We start from the raw sequence: 6,108 nt of genomic DNA, 5'->3' as shown, positions 1-6,108 counted from the left end.
GAACCCGAATTGGTATTTTAAACCTTAAAAGCGTATTTAAATAATTAACAAACATAGACGAATAGATAATATAAACGACGTACAATGTTGAATCAACAATAATAGAATTATGAATAACAAACACTTTACCTGGACAGCGGGAAAAATTCTTTTCCTTGACAATCCTTGTTGGAATATTGATACACCTTCTCATCTCTAACATCACTTGTTCCATCTTCCTTATCATAAGTTTCAAACTTTTGCTCAAGTTTGGACTTGCAATGGTTACACCCATCATAATACCACATCTTATCAGAAACGATTGCTACGATAGTTCCAACAATAACCACTTTCTTTGGCTGTTTAAAGAATTAAAGAAATAAAAGTTCATTAAAATTTTGAAAATAGTTGAAATATAAAACATCAAATGTTAAGGAAAGCATCTATAATTGAGCCAAGATAAGCAATTGGTGAAAAAACATCATTGTTTAAAAATTCATCTTCCACAGAACACATCATATATGACCCAACATGTCTACTTGATTCGGTTGAAGCAGCAAGTTTTGAAAGAAACCTATAAAAAATTTTGAAGAAACCAAAATGTGTAATTAACAAAAAATACAAACAAAAGGTAAAGTTGATACAATTATAAAAATATAAATAAATAATCAAACTCACTTTTCCTTGAACGATAGCATCTCATCAAAATTGTCGTTAATGAAAAGCCGTGAACCATCAAAATTATTAGAAATCCCCCATTTACCTATTTTTAGGTAAAAATAAATTAAACAATCAATCTGATATATATAAAAGAAGAACATCTATCTATATTGTATGGTATAAATTGTGTAATTGATAAAATACCTTTGTATGTCTTAACAACACCAAAATGGACAGCAACGACAACATGTGCTTCACGATTTTTACTAACCATGTAAGAATACATGTTCTTAGCGTAATCATCCCAAAGAGTTAAATCGATCTGAACATCTCTACAATAGCATATAAGAAAAAAACATAAGTTTAACAAAATTTTATAAAAATTATACCATAATATGGAAAAAACAAATAAACTAAAATTTTAAAACTATATTACTCGAGATCTTGAAGCTTAAGATTGAGACGTTTCCCTTTACTACCATCCTTTTTGTTAGTGTCCTCAATCTTATAACAAACAACAGCGTAACCAATGAAATCTAAGAATAAAAGAAAAAAGATGTCAGCATATATAATAACATAAAAACAACTAAATAAAATGTCAAACAATATTGTGGTATATAAACTTTGTAAATATAAATGAACACACCTATTGTCGTACCATCCTTAATTCTCTGTGAAACAACATCATCGAAATCAACAAAATTAAAAACGTACTGCGGACCTTCCCATTTACTACACTTTTCCACATACGTGTGATAGTAAAAAGATAGTTTCTGATTGTTAGGAACAATCTTGAATGATGCAGTGTTCGCAGCAAGAGATGGCCGTTTTATGATAAGGCATTCATCGACATTTAGATGTCTCTCAAACTTTGGAAATAGCTTATGTAAGCAAAAAGCTTGAATCTTGGTACCCTGAGGGTAAATAAATAATAACACGCAAAGGAAATGTTAAAATGAACTCACAATCAGTATAATTAAACGAAAAAAGATTTTATGGTATTGTAAATATGTAACAAACATAATACAAATAACAAAACGAAATAAATCAAGAAATTACCATTTCATCCATCAGTATCATATCAATACGATACGTCTCTCTTTCATTACCTCTCATCTTCTTTCTCCACAAACTAACAATCTTCACCTTGATAGTGTAGTTTGTACTAAGAGCATCGATATCGTTCAGCAAGGTGATGTCACCTTGGTTTTCCATTGTAGCTATGAAGACAACAAAAAAATTAATAGACTGTGGAAAACAAAATAATATGACTTTAAAAACAAACATAATTTACCTATCCAATGTACATTAACCAAAGAGAGGTTGTTTTTTTAAATGGAATAATTATTGAAGAACAAATGATCTTTTTATATAAATCTAGAAAAGATAATATTTTTAGTAATATATGATGAAAAATTCAAATCACAAAAAATCGTTTTTAAAAATACCATAATTAAGGAAACTGTATAGTTTTTAATTAGATAAAACAAATTAACATAAATACAAATTTATAAAAAGAGAAACTGTATAATCATATAACTAATCATATTCATCAAATAAAAAGGGTTGACTTTACAAAATTAACTATTATTTACAATTATTAAAAATTCAATATCTATATTATAAAAGAATGAAAATTATCGTAATTTTAAATTTTTAAGATTATATATATAAAGATTATAATCAAATAAAACATACAACATACATCAAAATTATTAGTCTAACAAATTTAGTTTTCATATTAGTTAAAATTGATTGTAAATTAGTAAACAAATCAATTTAAGTATCATACTTTTATATTATATAACAACATAAGTTGAAATACTGTTTAACACCTTTTTTATGAAAAAAAAACAATATAAATATTCCCAAAATCTATATATGTATTGTTTCCTTATTGGTTTGAGATAGATGAAATTTTCCTAAAATATATAAATTTAATAAAAAAATATGCATTTAAAAAACCAAATTTAAAAAATAAGATAACATTATTAACATTATTTAAAAAACCAAATTTTAAAAATAAGATAACATAAACCAAATTTAAAAATATATAAACGTATACCAGTCTGCTTTCAGCCACTTTGGTGAACTCTAAAAATGAATTGTTTTTCAACCTTTTGACTGTACATTTACGACGAACATCAGCCGTCGCCATGGTGGATCTGCAAGCCTCACGCTTTGATTTAACCTAAATATTTAAAAGATCTAAAATAAGTATCATAATTAAAAAGAACTATAATGATTTCATGAATGAATTTTATTAGTAAACATTATACAATGTGTACTTACAGTAATGTTTTCAGAAGGCTTCATTATATTAATGACAACACACTCATTCTTCCTCGAAACGTTTGAACGCGTACGATAGGAGATATGAGAATTCTTGGACAACTCGTGTACACGAAATTTATTCTTTGGTATCAAGAAATTATCGAGATCCATATCAAACTTGTTTTTGACCTAAAACAAAAGAAAAAACATGATAAAGTAAAACACATAATATGATAAAAAATACAATGTACATATTGAAAAAAATATTAAATTATGTTATTAGTTCATTTAAACCTTTGGAGAAACAGTTTCATCACCACAGACAACCTTTGACTTCCCTTTCGTGTCCAACTACACAACAGTGAATAAGAAACATATAAATATAACATGAAGTAATTAATAGCATCTATATAATATATAAACAAACTTATAAAAAAATATTACATGACATTGAGAGATAGCAGACGAAGTCTCTTTCAAAGCATCATTCTTTGTATTCCAACCATCATTGAACTACATAAAAGAAAATAGTAGCACAATTTAATAATGTACTTATCTAATAGATATAATAAGATCTGTTAATAATTTGAACGTATACCCTTACAGAAACCGAATAATAATTCCGAATACAAAAAATTAAACTTAAAACAGTAATTTGTTTATAGAAACAAAAAAAACTTTAAAAAGAAATTATAGGTATCCTTAAAGAATTAGCAACTAACTAAATAGAAAAAAATATAATTGATAAAACAAACCATATGAACTTCAAAAGATAATCACATAAACTTTCAAAATAAAGCATAAAGACAAAACTTAAAACCATAGACTATAGATATCAATAAACAAACAACACCAAGAAAATTGAACTAACCTGTTTTGGCTGACGAACACTCCGAGTTCGATTGTCTCAAAAGATGGAGGGTTCACCATGAGAAAAAAAAACCATAAATCATTCAGAACATATATTATTAATTTTTGAAAAAAAAAACCGAACAGAAAGGATAAAATCAAATATTACAAACTTAAAAAAGAGAAAACAACTATAACATTCAACTAAACTCTGTTGTTTGTTCAATGATCGTTTGTCCGATTGTTATCCAAGATTCAGGGATTCACATGAAAATCAAAATAAACCAAAATCAGTAAGTTTGATAAATGCCCAAGACATGATTAACGTTGATAGATATTACATAAATCAGAGAATGGAGATGATGATAACAAACCTCCGATCTTGATATTGTTAGCAAAAAACAGTGATTAAATCGGATAATGTATATCATAAAGAACAACACAAAAAATACAGAGAAATCTTCAAAAATTGGGATTAAACACTTACAATACATAATAATCTAATATAGAAACAATTTATTTATAGAAACAAAATCAATATTCCGGAAAAACATATCAGACCATAAATAAAATAAAATAAACAAAATCTTTAATGGATTGGTAATTAATACAATACAAAATTTATTACTAACAAAAAAACTGTAGGATCGAATTCTGACCCGAATGAGTCGTTCAGAGGTGTTCTTCTCTGTTTCAGGTGCGGAATAACAAGAAACGGAGGTAGAAATAGCTGAATCTTCACTTAATCTGCTGATTTTATTGATTTAACAACGTTTACAGCTCGATCTTCACACCGGCAGCACCTCGGTATGGAATTCAAGAATGTTACAAATGATTTCGCTCATGTGGTATTTATAGTGTTGTACGTATAAGCGAAACTAATAGTTTCCCACGTACGGACATGTACACATAAGCGGAACTAATAGTTTCCCACATACAGACATGTACACATAAGCGGAACTAATAGTTTCCCACATACGGACATGTACACATAAGCGGAACTAATAGTTTCCCACATACGGACATGTACACATAAGCGGAACTAATAGTTTCCCACATACGGACATGTACACATAAGCGGAACTAATAGTTTCCCACATACGGACATGTACACATAAGCGGAACTATTAGTTTCCCACATACGGACATGTACACATAAGCGGAACTATTAGTTTCCCACATATGGACATGTACACATAAGCGGAACTATTAGTTTCCCACATACGGACATGTCGGGAAATCTCGTACAATGAGCCCTAATCTAACATTCTAAGACTAAGACTCTATACAAGACGAAGTCGACAGATGTATGCACTAACAAAAATGTAATCTGTTTATAGAAATAATGTCTAATTACAGAAACCGAGTTATAATTCCAAATACAAAAATTAACCTTAAAAGTAATCTGTTTATAGAAACAAAAAACAACTTTATTGAGAAATTAACGGTATATTTAAAGCTAACAACTTTATTGAGACATTAAAGGTATATTTAAAGCTAAATTGAAAAAATGATAACTGCCAAAAAAAAAAAACCATATGAACTTCAAACCATAATCACATAAAGTTTCAAATTAACACTAAACACAAAATTTACTAAGAAAAAGAAAGAATTTACATATCAAAAAACAAACAATACGAAGAACATGTAACTAACCTGTTTTGGTGGATGAAAAGTCAGAGTCCGAATTTCACAAAAGATTGAAGGGTTCACCATGAGAAAATACAAACAATAAAACATTCAGAACATATATTACTAATTAAAAGAAAACTGAACAGAAAAGATAAAATCAAATATCACAAACTTAAAAAAGATTAAAGAACTATAACATCACATAAAGTTTCAAATTAACACTAAACACAAAATTTACTAAGAAATGGAAAGAATTTACATATAAAAAAACAAACAATACGAAGAACATCTAACTAACCTGTTTTGGTGGACGAAAAGTCCGAGTCCGAATTTCACAAAAGATTGAAGGGTTCACCATGAGAAACTACAAACAATAAAACATTCAGAACATATATTACTAATTAAAAAAAACTGAACAGAAAGGATAAAATCAAATATCACAAACTTAAAAAAGATTAAAGAACTATTACATTTAACTAACCTCTGTTGTTTAACGAATGATGAGATTCCGATTGTAGTCATAGAGTTAGGGATTCACATGAAAAACAAAATCAACAAAAAAATTTAAAAATGTTCAATCACTTACATTAAAGATGAATAGTACATAAACAACAAAGTAAAACAACATACCTTCAAGTTTTATGGTCGGATTTAAAGAAATCTAAACAAAGAAGAAGTTAATAGCATTAGAAACAATGGTTATAAAATCAACTT

General features: G+C 27.7%; 1 long non-coding RNA gene across 1 annotated transcript; it reads right to left on the bottom strand.

The window, feature by feature from the left end:
• Window positions 1–655: 655 nt before the first annotated feature.
• Window positions 656–1,159, bottom strand: LOC118483802. Its single transcript, XR_004871669.1, has 3 exons — window positions 1,076–1,159; window positions 844–971; window positions 656–742 (listed from the first exon to the last, which is right to left on the bottom strand). It is a non-coding gene; the product is annotated as an uncharacterized LOC118483802 (long non-coding RNA).
• Between the last annotated feature and the right edge of the window lie 4,949 nt (window positions 1,160–6,108).

Source organism: Helianthus annuus, chromosome 11 (assembly GCF_002127325.2).
Source record: "Helianthus annuus cultivar XRQ/B chromosome 11, HanXRQr2.0-SUNRISE, whole genome shotgun sequence".
In the NCBI taxonomy this organism is placed as follows: Eukaryota; Viridiplantae; Streptophyta; class Magnoliopsida; order Asterales; family Asteraceae; genus Helianthus; species Helianthus annuus.
This window is presented reverse-complemented; position numbering and strand designations above follow the sequence as displayed.